Consider the following 16,868-nt stretch of genomic DNA (forward strand, 5'->3'; position numbering starts at 1 on the left):
TTACATCACATGTAAGTTGGGATTTTGTGGTCATTATAGCTACGTTGCATGACTTAAGATATAATAGCTTTGCTTATGGAGGTATAAGTATGATGATACATGGTTGCATCTATGAGCTCCAAGGTCTAATTTATATACCATTTTGAACAAACACACAAAGTCAACCTTACACAAAAAAGCATTTTCAATGGAGGTGGAAAAATTTAAGCCATTATTTATGAACTTACACGGACATCATCGAAAGGGAATGGCCATGATCCAAAGCAAACATCTCTCAGTAAGTTTGTATTTTGTACAAAGGTGGGAAGCTCAACTCAAGCTGATCCATCATCCTCCTCTTAATGAAAGTCCATTGATAAGTTTAAACTTGTTATGTTGGGTTTTATGGAGTCATGTTATTAGAGTTAATAAGAAGAAACTCAACATGAAACCTTGATTAGATGATTAATGTGGTGGTAAACTTCAGTTTGTACACCCTTTTACCAAGGCAAATCTAGATGATAAAAAAACATTCCTTCAAATAGATAGTTGCTTTCGTTATATTGATTGTCTACACATTTCAACTAATGGAAAAAATTGTTATCGATTTGATGCAAGTTTTATTCACAAACAATGGATTAAAATTTTGGCATTGTGGGATAAGAACCATAGTAGGTCCTATTATTGGACATGCATCAAATGGAGATAGTAGATGAAGAAAATTGATGTTAGTTGATTATGTCAACAAGCATGGAACCATATATGATATTAGATGGAATGAACGGTCTCTTTTCGCTAAATTATCAAACGAAGAGGTTTCAGGCATGCATGATCAAGATTTTATACACAATGAAAAAAATCTAGTTAACATTCTCAACAAGTCGAAGTGTCTGTTGGCCCTTGGCGATATTTGGGTTACTTTGGATAATTTCACCATGGTTTATGATTCTTTTCTTGGTGGTAAGCATATGCTTAAGGAATGGGATATCAAGTGAGATGATCATCCAAATTGGGCTACAACACAAAGGATATGCAATAAATAAACAAGTCCAATGGTGTTTGAGGGAACTAGCAAACAATGCAAACTATAGAAAAGAGCGGGGCATAGTAGGAACACAAGATTATCTTTAAATTGCTAGAGACTATATTGATATTGTCTTGTCCTTGTACTTGAGCTTGGTAAAGAGAGTCTATTTAGCAGCAAAAGTCATATTCTTCTTCCAAATATAGAGATCTTAGATTAAAAACATACCACATACACACTATCAAATACTTTTATTAGTAAGGAGGCATTCTTAGACCTATAACTCTCATGCCACTTTATTGTATTACTCATAAAATATTTTAGAGACTTTCATCCAAATAATATGCTTCAAATACATCCAACTAGATTTGATGCACTTGAAAGCTTTTTGAGCAAATTTGGTAGCATGGTTGGGCAAGAATTTATGCGGGCCCATAAGAAGAATAACATGTATGGAGGGAGTTAAATCTCAAAGAGACCATGCAAGTATTAGATTCAGGTGACTACAAATGTGTCTCAAACTGATGAGAAGATCATCAATGCATTGAAAAGGAGACTATAATGTGCTTAGTTGATTTGTGAAGGTTTTCAGATGAAGCCAAAAGGTAAAAGAGGATAAGAAATGGTTGCTAGAGCCTTGCTCCAAATACTTTTTTGAGGCTTATGTCAATTCAAGTATACAATATTCTAATACATATGAGGAATCTTTAGTTTTTGCAGATGAGGGAGTTGATTTTGAGGAGGATGTATGTACAAGTGAGATAAGACATTTAGTGGAATCTATCTTGGATGAAAAAAGATAAAGTGAGTCTAGTAGTGAAGCTTGAGAATAGCAAGTTTCTTTTTAAGCAAGTCGGCTCAATCGCAATACCATATTGTCCAAAGATAGGCTTAGAAAGGTGCAATAAGGGGTATACTATAGTATAGATGACAAGTATCAAACTCAAACAAAAGATAATCTATTTGGCATTGGTTCAAATCGTGATGTGTTCTTCCAAGATGAAAATACCAATGGAAATATCACAAGATCATCAAAGGCAAGCTCTTCAATAAGTATGAGAAAACAAAACATCCAATGTGTGGGACGTGTGGGATGCGTTCAAAAGATGAGGAGAAAATTTATCAGTGCCTATATGTGGAGTAAAAGAGAGGGTTCAACCTCCCAGATAGACCATCAAGGGTAGAATTTCAACTTGGATGGTATCAAAAACCAAAGGGATCAAGGATTTTACATATTATTTGATGGACCTTGATATGGTAGATATTGAAAGTATCATTGCCCTCACAAATCTCACATATAATTGTAACAATAACAAATATGAATTTGATGAAAATGATTGGAAGATCTTAAATCAATTTGTAAGGGACCATTGAGAATAGGTAAATGAACATTATTTTTTGTCTTCTTTAATATTTCTTGCTATGTACAATTACTAAAATGAAAGTCTTGTCAAGCTCATTTTTTCATTTTTCTTGATGTTAATTTCTTGTGTTTTTGTGTTTACTTCAGGAACATGACTAGTGCATTTTAGCGATGCATCTACAAATGTGAAACCAATGATAAACTCCAACTTTGACAATTTGAGATGATGAGTAGAAGACACTTATAGGCTAGCTAAAAATCTTATATATTTGCATTTTTATATAAATGTATATACTTTATAAAAGAAAAGGAAATATGTTTTGTATAGATGCAAGCATAAAAAAGTATGCTTTTAACTACATCATCATGCAAGTAATGTTGGGTTTTTGTTGTGAGGGCCATGAAAATGCAATATATTTTTTCCTTTCAATGTAGCTACCCATTTCAAATATAAATCAAGCTCATATACATTATGTTTTTGTTATAGCCTAATATGATTTTAATCAAGTGGTAAATTTTGAGTATTTGTATCTTGTTATCTCTAGAATTTGTATATATATATATATGTGTGTATATGTGTATTACATATACACTTGATATGCTTTATAGGAATGGTGGAGAAAATAATTTAACATGAATTAGATACAAAATATGTAATGATATAGTCCACTATCATCAAATATGAGAATATCAAGATCAATATTGCAATGGAAGAGATCCTTAAGACATTAGTATGATGGTCACATTATGTATTCCTACATTTCCAACCCAATTTTTGTGTTTAAGGAACCATAAAAAGCTTACTCTAATATAAAGTTCAAAAACTACCTTACAAGGAAGCATGCGTCATAGCTTGTGCATGATAGTTTTATTTATAAAATTCTAAACTATACCATTGAAAGTCATATAACTTGAAGATATTTTATAAATTTTCATAATGACTAATTCTAAAAAATGTAATTTATGAACCCTTAAGTGCTAGTTTATGATCAATTTTGTGATCAAACTAGTATTGGTATATATTACGTAAGGATATGTTAAATTTGCTTATTTTAAAATTACATTAAGGGATTCATAAATTACAATAAAAAGTCACAAAAGGTAAAAAAAATATAGCAAAAAAGGTTACATATGGATATATAAAACAGGCCATGAGTGCATGTGATATATATGATCTATACACAGTGACCCCCCTAAGCTTCCAATTGTTGCTTCTGTCACATTCGTATATTGATGCCCAATCCCAACCTCTAACCCAACTCGCCCTTTGGACTCCTATCCCAACCATTGTTAATCCCGATGCCACAACACCATCCGCATCTATCCCTATAGCCTCTCCTTCTTGCCACTATCTTGGTAGCCACACTCCAATGGAAGGCTGTAACCTCCACTCCAACCCTAGTGTGTGTAGCAACTCAAAGAGAGGGAGCATGCCCTACAAACACCCTTTGCACATGTTGTAACCACCAATAGGTTGAATGCAGCTAGCAAAGGGAAGACCATCATCAAAGAGGAGGTATTCCCCTTAGTGATGATGAGGCCCTCCCCACAAGCCCCACCTAGGATTTATTTGACCTTGCCAGCAATATCTCTTGTCAGGATCCCAAATGGCTAATGCTCTTGGAGCATTGGAAGGATCTTGAACAACAACAAGTTGAGACCTTGGAACATGTTGAAGTCTTGTAGAACAACCACCGCGAACTCCTAGGGCTAATATGGATGCCAAGGTCAAGTATTTTATAAAGCATATATCGCTAGTAGTATGAAAAAACCTGAATGGGCCCATGCAACAAGGCCAACGCCTCCTAGCTTGGTCCTAGTTGATCTCAAACCCCATAGTTGAGCTTAGGTGGTTGCTTTTTGACCACTCAAGAAGAAGCACATCTTGGTAAAGAAGTCCAAGTTGGAGGCTAGAGACTAGCATATAGAGACAAAAGCACGGCCAGGTAGCACATAGAGGTAGAAGAGAAAGTAACTAGCATCAAGCTCCATGCCAAACTGGAGCACCTAAAGGAAATAGTAATGTGACTTGAGGCTGTGGCATCTAAGCACATGATGCATATCTACTCCCTTCAAGATATTACACGCTGTCAAGATGAACATTCAAACCTCGACTGGATAGCTCATAGTATTTAGTTTGGAGTACAATTAGCTCTAGTAAGCTGTAAAACTTGGTGCCTATTACATGTGAATCCTAGTGGGAAAACTCTATGCTTACCAAATCCTACAACCTCTATACTGGACCTGCATGGATCTCTAGCTTTAGTACAATAGTCTCCACTATTCCTTGCTCATAAGGCTCAGGTAGCTCCTAGGAGCAATCGAGAGGTTTACAACCAGAGCCCCCATGGTGGTCCCGCCTCCTCTTGCCTAACGGATTTCTGACCGAGCGATCTCTTGCCATTAGGACCAGTCCAAAGCTCCTTGCGGCGGTACAAAACAATTTTACTTGGAGCAAGGTTCCTCGTCTAGCCATGGGGGAGGCATAGCGCGATCTTTCCTCTTATTATCGTGATTATATATTTACAATCAGAATCAGATCTAACTACTGCAAGCCCAATCCTTATTATATATTTACAGTTAGATCTAACTGCTGCAAGCCCAATCAATATTTCATGTGCAACTATCAATGCATGCACAAATAAGAAAGAAACAACAAAAGTGTTTTGAGCATAGGAAGCAGCCCCACCCAAATCTAGGGTTTCTATTTTAAGGTCCCACCTTATTCTTAGGGTTTCACTTTCTACTTGTTACTCTTTTTTTGGGATCCGCAAGTTATTTCATGAATCTGAAGTCTATTTTATCCTTATGAAAAATTTGGTATTTCTACCCTAAAAGAAAATATTGACATTTATATCTATGGTAGGCACTTCATGTGGTACCCTGCCCTAACCTACGCTTAGTAGGATTTCAAATGCTTTTCTAAGTTTTTTGACACTTTAGAATTTGTATCCACAAATTCTTATCAATGTTCAACAAGTCCTATAGACATTCGATATTTATTTAAATTCTTGAAATTGATAGTTTCAGGGTTGTCAAGTATTTCATAGTTTTTTTTGCTTCAACATTCTCGACATTTTAGGTAAGTTTTTTTTGCTGACTCATACACAGGCCAACTCATGATATTGATGCTCTCACTTATATAATCATTAATATTAACATTGTGTGTGTTTTTAGGAAGAAAATCATTTTATTTTATTCTACTCATATTCTATGGTTTAATGGGATAATGTCAGACCATCTGTCAAACTTTCAACATTATCTAAAAAGATCAAATTTTATTTAGTTGTCCTAAGTGCAATGCTGATTGTTTTTCAGAAAACTTTATTCTAGGAAATGGAAAAATCATAAATGCAAATTTTCTTCAATCTTTCAGACATCGAATTATATTACTACGCACCTACTTTATGCACCTCTAGTATATACTTTCCTATATAATTTTTTGTTGATTTAATGGATTGATTATTTCGTGGTATTATCTAAAATATTTTCTATAAACTATTACAAAAAACATGTGTTTTTTTATCATTCACAAAATGAAATATAGATAGTTAATTTCAAGGAAAAAATATAAAATATTCACTTCCCTAAGAGTGTCTATCTTTTTTCTTATATTATGATCACATGCATCATTAATGAAATAACAATAAATATCACATAATAAATCATAATTAAGATATTTTCTTAATGATAGACATATAATCCTTTTCCAAGTGAAATATTCTTTTCAATAAATAGTTAATTATTATATTACTTAGGCTATTTTCATAAGCAGCAGTTCATATGCATTTTCTTTAAAATGTGTTTATAATCATTTAAAGACAAATATAGCGATAAGCTTATAAAACATTATATTTTTCCAAACCGACGAGATGTTATCTCTCTTAGTTTTCTATAACGGGGGTTTTGCCAATTCCTACCGTGTCCTTTTTTCCATCGGTCGCACTTTTTGCTTCCCTTGTTGCAAATGGGCTTTTTGAATTTTTACGATCTCGTGGAGCCATGAATGTTAGGGAAAATTGACGTGGTAGTTCATGAAGAGTTGTTGGTTATCCAAAACAATTTTGCCAACATTTTTCTTAGCGATATGGGTCTATGGGGGGAAGGTGTAATAGGGGATAGAGAAAATGGAAATGAGGTAGAAGAGGGGTATTTTCCTCCTTCAAGCTCAAAGCTACAATAGAAAAGAGAAGTAGAGAAAATTTTCCATCATCAAGAGGTTTTCCTTCTTCATTTCTTTGTGAAGGAGAGGGGTTGTATTTATAGGCATGAGAGGGAGCATGTAGTCACAATTCATTATTTTGGCTACTTGTCAAGAGCTAAGTAAGCTTTATAAAAAATGGAATTTGATTGCCTACCTGTTGGATGGTGGAATGAGGATGATTTTAAAATGCTTTCTCTCCCTCTAGGCATTAAAAAGTCATAAATTTTGGCTTATTTTTTCAAAAACGTCTTTTTTTCTTCAAAAGGGCTACATCTGGTGGTTTTTGTCCAAGTTACCTTATGACTTATCTAGTTTATAAAGTTATGTCATACTCTTTGATACTTAACTTACTTAATACCATACTTGTTCTTGCGTATTCTTTGTCTATGGATTAAGGCTTTTGCAATTTGTCTTGTAGTTACAAAATCAATATGATCTTTGATGCATTAAATGGAATCCAGAATACTAAATCAAATATAATGCGGAAAAAATTATGATCAAGCCATCGTAATATTATTTACGAGACGTCTTTAATTTTTGTTGGCTGGGAACATTGAGGCATGTTCTTGTGTCAGATTGCAAAATTGATTTAATGCGAGACTCGATATTAAGAAAATTACATGCGGTCACTTATGTGATAGCTCAATGAGTAATTTTTAAAATGCCTCAAGCCTGAATTCATTTCTTGATATGAAGCACTGTGGTGGGAATATTACAGTTCAGTTCTTTTGAATAATGGGGCATATTCAATCTCTACCTCAATATGCAGCTCCTTCTTTTTTATATTCATTTTACTATTAATAGAAACATGGAGCCTACTTGGTCTTCACAAGAGATAGAGTGGAGATGCACACAGAGGCACACAAAGGTGCCAAGAGAAAGGAGGATATAAGTAATTCACTCTGTTAATGAAGGTTTCATAAACACAGAGAAGAGGTCACAATAGAGCCATGATCAGAGAGTATGGATATAGGGAAAAATAGCTCAAAGAGTAGGGTTGTCTAAGACTTTTCGTATTTTAGAAATTTCTATTTTATCTCCAAAAATATTTCAAAAAAACACGATATTTGACCAATTGGTTTTTTAAATACCAAAATCTAGAATATAAAAAATCCCCAAAATATCTTAAAAGAAACTTTCAAATTTTCATTTTCCTTGTTCTTGATTAAAAAATCAATTACCTCGTATCTACCAATAATTTTGCATTGAAAATGAAGCACCACACTCTTTTAACTAACTCATTTTTAAATGTAAAATTTTGTTGAAAAAGACTTCTTGAATGAGGAGAGAGAAGGAATCTCAATATATCTTTGTAGATAATTAAAAAAAAAGGCAAAACGAGATTGCAAAAGTGGAGAGAGAAGATGATTATTTTGCTATTCTTCTCTTCTCTTTTCCTTGTTTTAAGGAGGAGAGAGGGGGAGGCTAAAAGGCCCATTTGTGAGTTCATCTTTTTTCTAATGCAAGTTTCTACTAGATGATGTGTTTTTAGTGTGCTTTGTCACTATGTATGTGTGGGTAAGATTAGTGTAGATAAAGGAGAACTCCATGCTAAAGAGGTTAGAGATTTCTTTTCTAAATGGGATTAAAACTTACATTGATATTATATTATAATCTATAGGAAAATGAAAAGAGTGAAAGAGTGCATCCTCCAATTTGCAAGGCCTTAGAAAATGCATACGATGATAAAAATCAAGTGTGGTCATGACTTCTTCTATATACATTATGGGTCGATTGCACTACTCATAGTACTATGACATGATATCTAACAAGAAATCTAATGTATGGGTATAAACGGATCATGCCAATTGAAGAAGTGGATACTACATGAAATGTCTTGCCATGGAAGGAGGAAATGAGTAGGTAAGAATTATTAGCTCTTAGGATTGGTCAATTGTAAGGATGACTAGAAAACAAGAGCCTATAGTGAAGAGAGTAAAAGAAGCTAGATTTTCCAACAAAGAAAGGTTTGATAGAAGAGACACAAGTTAAGGCCAAGAGCTATAGAAGAGGAGAGTCTAGGTACTTTTGTGTGATATTAATAGCTTGGTCAATCAGCATGGTACTATGAGGAAAGTCTTCAAGAGATGGTTTGGTCCATATGTTATGAGGCATGTTCCACATACTCTTTGCATGAGTTAGATAGCATGGAGTTGAGAATACCTATTGTAGGAGAACTAATCAAATTATTAAGAGACAAGAGTCTGATGCTTATAAACAAGAAGAATTTGGGATATGTAGTACATAGGAAGACATGGCAGAAGATGAAGAGAATGACAATGTGGATAATGAAGAGAGATCTAAACTTCCAAAAGAATTATGTGTGTTGCAACATGTTTCTATACAGATAGAAAAATACTTTGTGGTCATTTTATCTAAGGGTGGCCATGGAAAGACACTATGAGCAATGAATATACATGTTGCAAATAATGTTATTGTAGGTAGTAGTCTTGGACAATTTTGATGCTTTAAAATGTGCTCGAGGAAGTTACTCTGTATATCCTCTACATGACATGCGTTCAAGATCTATTTATAAATATCCTTATTTGTGATATTTTCTTGAATAAAAATAACCCTTTTCTATTCAATCTATAAATAACCCCTTTATATTACATCCCTCTATACGTAAAAAATTTATAAAAATGGTAGTTTAAAAATACCTTATTTTGAACTTACGTGATGCACACATATATTCATGAGTAGCTGACCTGAGAAAATTTGATGCTCATTGTGGATCTTCTAATCATGGATAACATATTTAGGTTTCTTTAATATGTAAATAATATTCCTTCAAAGTTTGGTAACAAAAATTGAGCAAGTAGGGGCAATATACATGCTTATTAAGAAGCTTCATGTTTGTTGTGGATTACATCAAAAAAAGTAAGACAATAGGATATGCAAAGTTTTCTTGGGGCAATAACTTTTAAAATTTACCTTTAATGTCTTCTAAGAAATTTCAGAATGGAACTTAAGATAAATTTCTCATAAAAAATCTTGGCAATCCAAACTATGTTTGGAAAGTTATGAATAGTTTAATGCAATACTATCTTGATTGACCAGATTTGAGAGTATGGAGTGACTAATCATGGTGCGTGAAAACCAGTGATTGAAAATCATTGATCTCAAGATTAAGTAGTATACCATATGCTAGAGGATTTCAACTTTAGAGGGAGTGGATATCATGTGATTTTTACTTTAGTAAAAGAAAGCAACAAAAATAATCGATCTTCCTATTAAGGAGTTTACCTATATGACTATGTACACTATTTGGTCTCTCTACATGAGGAGTTAAGTTAGTTCAAGAAAACTAGATAGGGAGATTGGAAAAATATCTTACATGCTTAGTGAAGCTTTATTTTTATAAATGTTACTTGAGAAGTTCATATAGTTTGTGCTAAAGTTTAGATGTTTGTAGTAGGATACTTTACAAGAGAAGGAAAATAGTATTTACATAGACTTTATTGTATGCTTTTGGAGAGGATTAGGGAGAGCTTTTTATGCTAAAATTTGATGTGTTGCCAAAGAGGAAAGTTCAACATTAAAGAGGTGTCTTCTCTATAGCATCTCACTAATTTATGCCTTTCACTTTAACCCCTTGTGAATGATTTCTTGCATGATTGACACAAACAATAAGAAACCATACAACTCACTTGCTATCACATCTTCTAATTTTTGTATATGTTGCACCATTATCTAACACTTTGGTCTCCATGCACTATTGTTGTTATGTATGGATATCCAAGAATGATAGGATATGAAGAAGAGTCCTAGACAAAGAAGTGTTGTTCATCCTAGACATCCCCAATAGTAACCTTTACATTAGGACAAGTTGCATAAGTTCCCTTAGGAGCATTATTAGTAGCTTGTATCCCCCATCCATGGTCTACATCTAGTGGTAACATGATAGTACAACTTCACACTCAAAAAACCTCAAAGGTCAATAGGCATTTTGTGATGACAAAGTGAGTGTCATTAGTAGTGTATTTGGTTTGTTATGTGTTATACCATGGAAATATATTTCCTCCGTGTCTTACTTCTCATGTGTTGGAAAAATAATAAAAAGATGCCAAGAGGTTTCTTTGAGTAGAAAGTTAGAAGCTGCAAACCTATCAAGTCAAAGATTGAAGCTATGAGTGCAAACTAGTCTTAAGAATAAGAGAGTTGATCTATAAAGGTTGCGGGTAAGGACATGGAGAATGATAGCTATGTCTTTAGCTAGGCATATATACATCGTGATTTACATTTTGGTAGTGAGATGGATGTAGATGAAAAAACCTAGTGTTGAAGATTTTTGTCTCAACTAGTAGGCATGATGAACCAAGTCAAGCTACTTTTAAAGAGCTATAATTAGAGGGGAAGTATGTCCACCACCACGATTGGGATGACATACTATATTTGGGTGCTAACTTAAAAGACATTGATGTGTTTTGTAGAGGTCTTGCTCTTCTATTTTTGAAAATAGTTGTCATGATCATCTTAGCATCACTAATTACCTCGTCAGACAACTACTATACTGGAGAGGAGGCCATGCATAAGAGGCATCTAGAGTAGGTGATTATTGTTGCCAGTGTTGGAGCTGGAATATATATCCAAGTTTGAGGTGAACCATTGATAGTCAACTCTAGCACCAATAGTGCAGATATTCAATGCATTTTTTTGGAGGTCTACATGCATGTTATGTGGAGAGAGTTTAGGTGAACATGTGAGATTGGAAGTTGGCCATTTTTTTGCATGGGACACCCATTGTGATTTTGGAGCCCTGGCTAGTTATTATGGAATATTAACTACAGACCCTGGACAATGTTACAGCAAGGAGGTGTTTGTGATTCTAAAATTTTGCTTCTTGTCTTGGTGGTGGTGACATGTTTGTTGGTTGTAGGATAATTGTGAATTGGGTACATTTGAAGATTACTTTGGAAAGGTAGGGACCATGTATTGAGAGGCAAAAAGTACGTGACAAATTGCAGTTATGAAGGCAGTAGTAGCTTTCCAAAGTAATAGAAACTCTTCTTCATGATATCTCAAGGTTATGAAGGCAGTGATGATTGCTTGGAAGAAGAGTTTCAATGAAAATATCATGAAGTAATAGAAACCTTTGAATTCTCTCTTGCTATTTATACTTGGGCTAAGCAACAAGCTCTTGAGATTTGTATGATGGAGGAAGAAAGATGAAAATAAACACTTATGTCTATGAGAATGATCAAGGTAAATAGTGGATGCTCATAATGTATATAGGTTTTCTTCCTAGGATGGGATTTGACCTATAGGATGACACTTGTAGCTTAAGGCAAAAACAAATGTACGGGTTTTGCCTATTGTTTGAAAATCTTGAGTATTTTCTTCTTCTTCTCTTATCCTCTTTCTAGATCCACTTCATAAAGACCCTACATCTTTTTGGCAGCCTACACACAAATCTTTTTAACATTTTTGGTGAAACCAATGTGAAAGCTATGTCAAGATTGCAAGATGGGAGACTATAGTAATCATGAAGTTGATGGGGACTTTAAGAGGGACTTTAACAAGGACTGAATGTAGATACTAGAAGATTTTATACAATGGTTAAGAATAAAGATTTGGATGTGGACTACAAGTTACAAGCAACTCATATATTGATGGAGGAAGTACAAATGCATGGAATAAGTGGCAATGATTACAAGCACACTCTTTAAGCCTCCAAGGAAAATAGGATTCCTGACAAAGCCAAGTTTTATTTACCAAATTATGACTTGTCTATTGGATTTTCAGAGTTCCATCGCCCAATGTAGAGGACATGGAGGATATTGGAGATGTAAACATAGTGCTAGAGAGTGTTGATGATGTAGAGATCTTAACTAGGGATGCCTCTATGTTGACTAATATGCAGATTGGTGTTACAAATACAATTGTATTGATTGTAATTGTAGATGAAAATGTAGTACCAGAGGGTTATGAAGATGCATAGATTTTTATTAGGGATATTTCTATGTTGATTGATATATTTGTTAATGTTCAAGACACAGATGCATCGATTGATGTAGTACTAATGAAGGGTGCTATACATGCTATAGTTAATCATGTGGATCAACTTGCTACTCATGTTATTGGGAAAGTGTCCACTAATGATGTGATAATGGAGTGTGCACAAGGTATCATGCAAAAGAGGAAAGCTATTAATGATGTGATAATGATAATGGAGTCTCCACTAATGATGTGATAATGGAGTGCGCACAAGCTATCATGCAAAAGAGGAAAGCTACTATGGTACTTGAGGATGCAAAAGAAATATATCCTTTGAGAGAGCATTTACTTGTATAGATGGTTGTAACGTGTCCACTAGTATCATCCAGGACACGTCTTAGAAGTCCATCGAAAAGGATGTCTAGAAAGCTCTACCCGGCACTCCCATGGAATGTTACAGGGTTTGCGATCTAGGGCTTTCCACATCTATCATGTAGCGGACGTATTCCGTCCATTCCCACTTAGGATCAACCTCAATTAGGGTTTTCTTGATTGGTCATTTCCTAAGAGCAGCTAGCGTCGGACCCAAGCAAACTCCTTTACGCAAAAACGCCAGGTCTGAAGCGAATTTATGCTACACTTGGTTCAAGAAGAATGGGAAACGAGAGGGATGCTAAGCTCAACCTCTCTGCCATAAGGCATAGTCCCATTCCGTTCCCCTAAAACAGCATAAATCCGGTTAAAACATAACTCTAAGTCAGCGCTTTTGTTGTTCTGTCCTTTGACGATCATCCCGCTGTTCCTCGTGATTTGAGAAAAGTTCTCGGCCAACCGGGACCACCCATCCGTAGGATGGACCCATGGACCATCCTTCGCACTTTCCTCGGGTTGTTTTAGTTATTTACTTATCTAACACATTAGTTGGACATGTAACAACCGGCTTCTTTAATTAACCCGTTAGGCACTAGCTCCTTCACGTAATCTTATCACTTGACATAGAAAAACAATATCAGACAAGTTCTTTATTAACAGGTCATCACATTTATCTTTGAAATACAAAGAGTTCCGCCCGTAGGCTTATCCACAATCCGCCCGAAGGCTATCCAGCAATCCACAAGGATCACTATTCCAAGTTTTCGTCCATAGACTAGTATGCGGGCCTCGAGATCCAATCCCGAGTCACGTTAGCCTGTTGTGTAGGACCCGGAAGGTGAGGGATTTACGGCTAGAGCCCCCCTAGTACCCAAGCGTCCTCCTGATCCAAGTAGCACTCAACGAAGAGACCTCTCGTGGCGAGTTCGGTCCACGTTCCCGGCACGGTCAACAACTCCCTTGGTTAGGGTCAGGCAGGCAGTTGGGGGTAACTGAAGCTGCCTCTCCCTTCAGCCTTCAACCTGAAGTATAGATATTCATTTATTTTGTAATTCATTGGTCAAACAAAGTCAAATAGTGCTTTAAAATTTGTAGCAAGCACAAACATTTTCATTGATCGTTTTTGTTGTTGGCAAACTGCTAAGGAATGAATCCTTCCTTTTGAATGCATCTAGCACTTGATCCGGGGTGTCTTACAACTTGGCAAGATCCCTTATATTCTGGGTTAGGGTGTACCCTATTAACCCAACTTGGTCAAACCTTAAAGTTTATTGGGTACTTTAGTTTCTGGTTTTTAATCTCCAATTAATCTTCCTTACTCAAGAAGGATATCAAAGTATACATCCTCTTGCAAGATAACTTGCGTAAGGATCTGCCATCCTTGTTGTGAGAATTTGGCCTTTCTTCTTGTGATTCAATCACAAGACCATATGACTCCATACTTGCTGCGCAAGTCCCCCATCGTACTATGCGATAATGGAGTCACGAAACAATCCGTTTTAGGTTCTTTAAGCTGATGTTGTTAGACCTAGGGCTTCCTAGCTTTATTTTTTGTAAGAATCTCAGGAACAAACCCTAATTCCTTTTACGTTTACAATTTATTGACCCTACATTCAGGGAATGTGGACAAGTATTTAAGATATAGACGTTTCTTGGAATTAACTCATTCCCAATGAATATTTCGCAGCCTAGGTATTTTTAAGTTTATATCAACTGGTTAACTCTAGAAGGTAATTTCGAGATTACTTCCACATGATTTGTTATCTATGTGTCAATTGATTTTTCAATCCTAAACTTTATCAATTTGAGGTTAGGTTAATTCAAATAATCTTCCCTTTTCTTTGCGAACAAAATTCATACTAAACAAGCAACCTTTTACTTGATAATTTATGCTGTTGATAAATGATATTTTCCTAGAGTTTATGCATCGTAAGAATCATTTCATGCTTGCACCTTCCATGATGATTCATTGCAAAGAGGATATGGATTAATAACACGAGATGCAGTTTATACTTTTGGGTTTAATCAAAGTATACTATTTCAATGGATAATAATCTAGCTTATAATTTATTTCAATGCATAAAGCTATTTGCTAGGAATGTGTTTATACTTTCTTTAATTTGCATGTTCCATTAAAAGTATTGATGACTAAGTTCCTTTGAGTGAACCACTAGGACGAAAATATATCCTATTTCTAACAATTAACCTTGCAAGATTGAATTACAACAATATCAAATAATAATTTAGAAAGGAAAACCTGGGTTTGGGGTAAGATATCCACGTGGATGCCCGGAGATGATCCTCCCGCGGCTAGGCCTTGGACTTTCTTAGGAGGCATCGCAATTGTAGTCCTCCAGACGTAGAAGCACCTCTACACTCCATTTCGAAATTCCACCATCACTCCCTTGCACTTCAATACTCTTATTATTATTATTATTATTATTATTCCGAGTAGGGGAAAACCAAAGTCCCAAGGGTAGTTTGAAAAGGCCAAGGAACGGCTAAGGGGTTTAACCACGAGGAGGGGATAGTAAGACATTTTCAAAGCCTTGGTATTTTTATGTAACGTGTCCACTAGTATCATCCAGGACACGTCTTAGCAGTCCATAAAAAAGGATGTCTAGAAAGCTCCGCCCGGCACTCCCATGGAATGTTACGGGGTTTGCGATCTAGGGATTTCCGCGTCTGCCACGTAGCGGAAGTATTCTGGCCATTCCCACTTAGGATCGACCGGAATTAGGGTTTTCCTGATTGGTCGTTTCCTAACAACAACTAGCGTGAGACCCAAGTGAACTACTTTACGCAGAAACTCCAGCTCTGAAGTGGATTTATGCTGCACTTGGTTCAAGGAGAATGGGAAACGAGAGGGATGCAAAGCTCAACCTCTCTGCCATAAGGCATAGTCCCATTCCGTTCCCCTAAAACAACGTAAAATCGGTTAAGACATAACTCTAGGTCAACGCTTTTGTTATTCGTGTCCTTTGACGACGATCATCCCGCTGTTCTTCGAGATTTGAGAAAAGTTCCTGGCCGACCGGGAACACCCAACCGTAGGATGGAGCCATGGCCCATCCTCCGCACTTTCCTCGATTTGTTTTAGTTAGGTAATTATCTAACACGTTAGTTGGACATGTAACAATCAGCTTCTTTGATTAAATCGTTAAACACTGGTTCCTGCACGTAATCTTATCACGTGACATAGAAAAACAATACCAAACAAGTTCTTTATTAACATATCATCATATTTATCTTTGAAATACAAGGAGTTCTGCCCGTAGGCTTGTCCATAATCCGCTCGAAGGCTATCGAGTAATCCACAGGGATCACTATTCCAAGCTTCCGCTCGCAGACTAGTATGCGGGCCTCACGATCCAATCCCGAGTCACGTTAGCCTCTTGTGTAGGACCCGGAAGGCGAGTGATTTATGGCTAGAGCCCCCCTGGCACCCAAGCGTCCTCCTGCTCCAAGTATGCTCAACGGAGAGACCTCTCGTGGTGGGCTCGGTCCATGTTCCCATTGCGGTCAACAACCCCCTTGGTTAGGGTCAGGCAGGCAGTCGGGGGTAACTGAAGCTGCTTCTCCCTTCATGCCTTCAACCTGAAGTATAGATATTCATTTAATTTGTAATTCATAAATCAAACAGTGCTTTAAAATCTCTAGCAAGCACAAACATTTCCATTAATCGATCTTATTGTTGGCAAACTGCTAAGGAAGGAATCCTTCCTTTTGAATGCATCTAGCACTTGACCTGGGGTGCCTTGCAACTTGGCAAGATCCTTTGTATTCTGGGTTAGGGCGTACCCTATTAACCCGATTTCGCCAACCCTAAAGTTCATTGGATACTTTAGTTTCCAGATTTTAACCTTCCTTACTTAGAAGGATATTAAAGAATACATCCTTTTTCAAGATAACTTGCGTAAGGATACGCCATCCTTGTTGAGGGTATTTAACCTCTTGTGAATCAATCACAAGACCATATGACTTCGTAC

The sequence above is a fragment of the Lygodium microphyllum genome, chromosome 26, assembly GCF_053477565.2.
Source record: "Lygodium microphyllum isolate KBCC chromosome 26, Lygodium_microphyllum_v1.1.10, whole genome shotgun sequence".
In the NCBI taxonomy this organism is placed as follows: domain Eukaryota; kingdom Viridiplantae; phylum Streptophyta; class Polypodiopsida; order Schizaeales; family Lygodiaceae; genus Lygodium; species Lygodium microphyllum.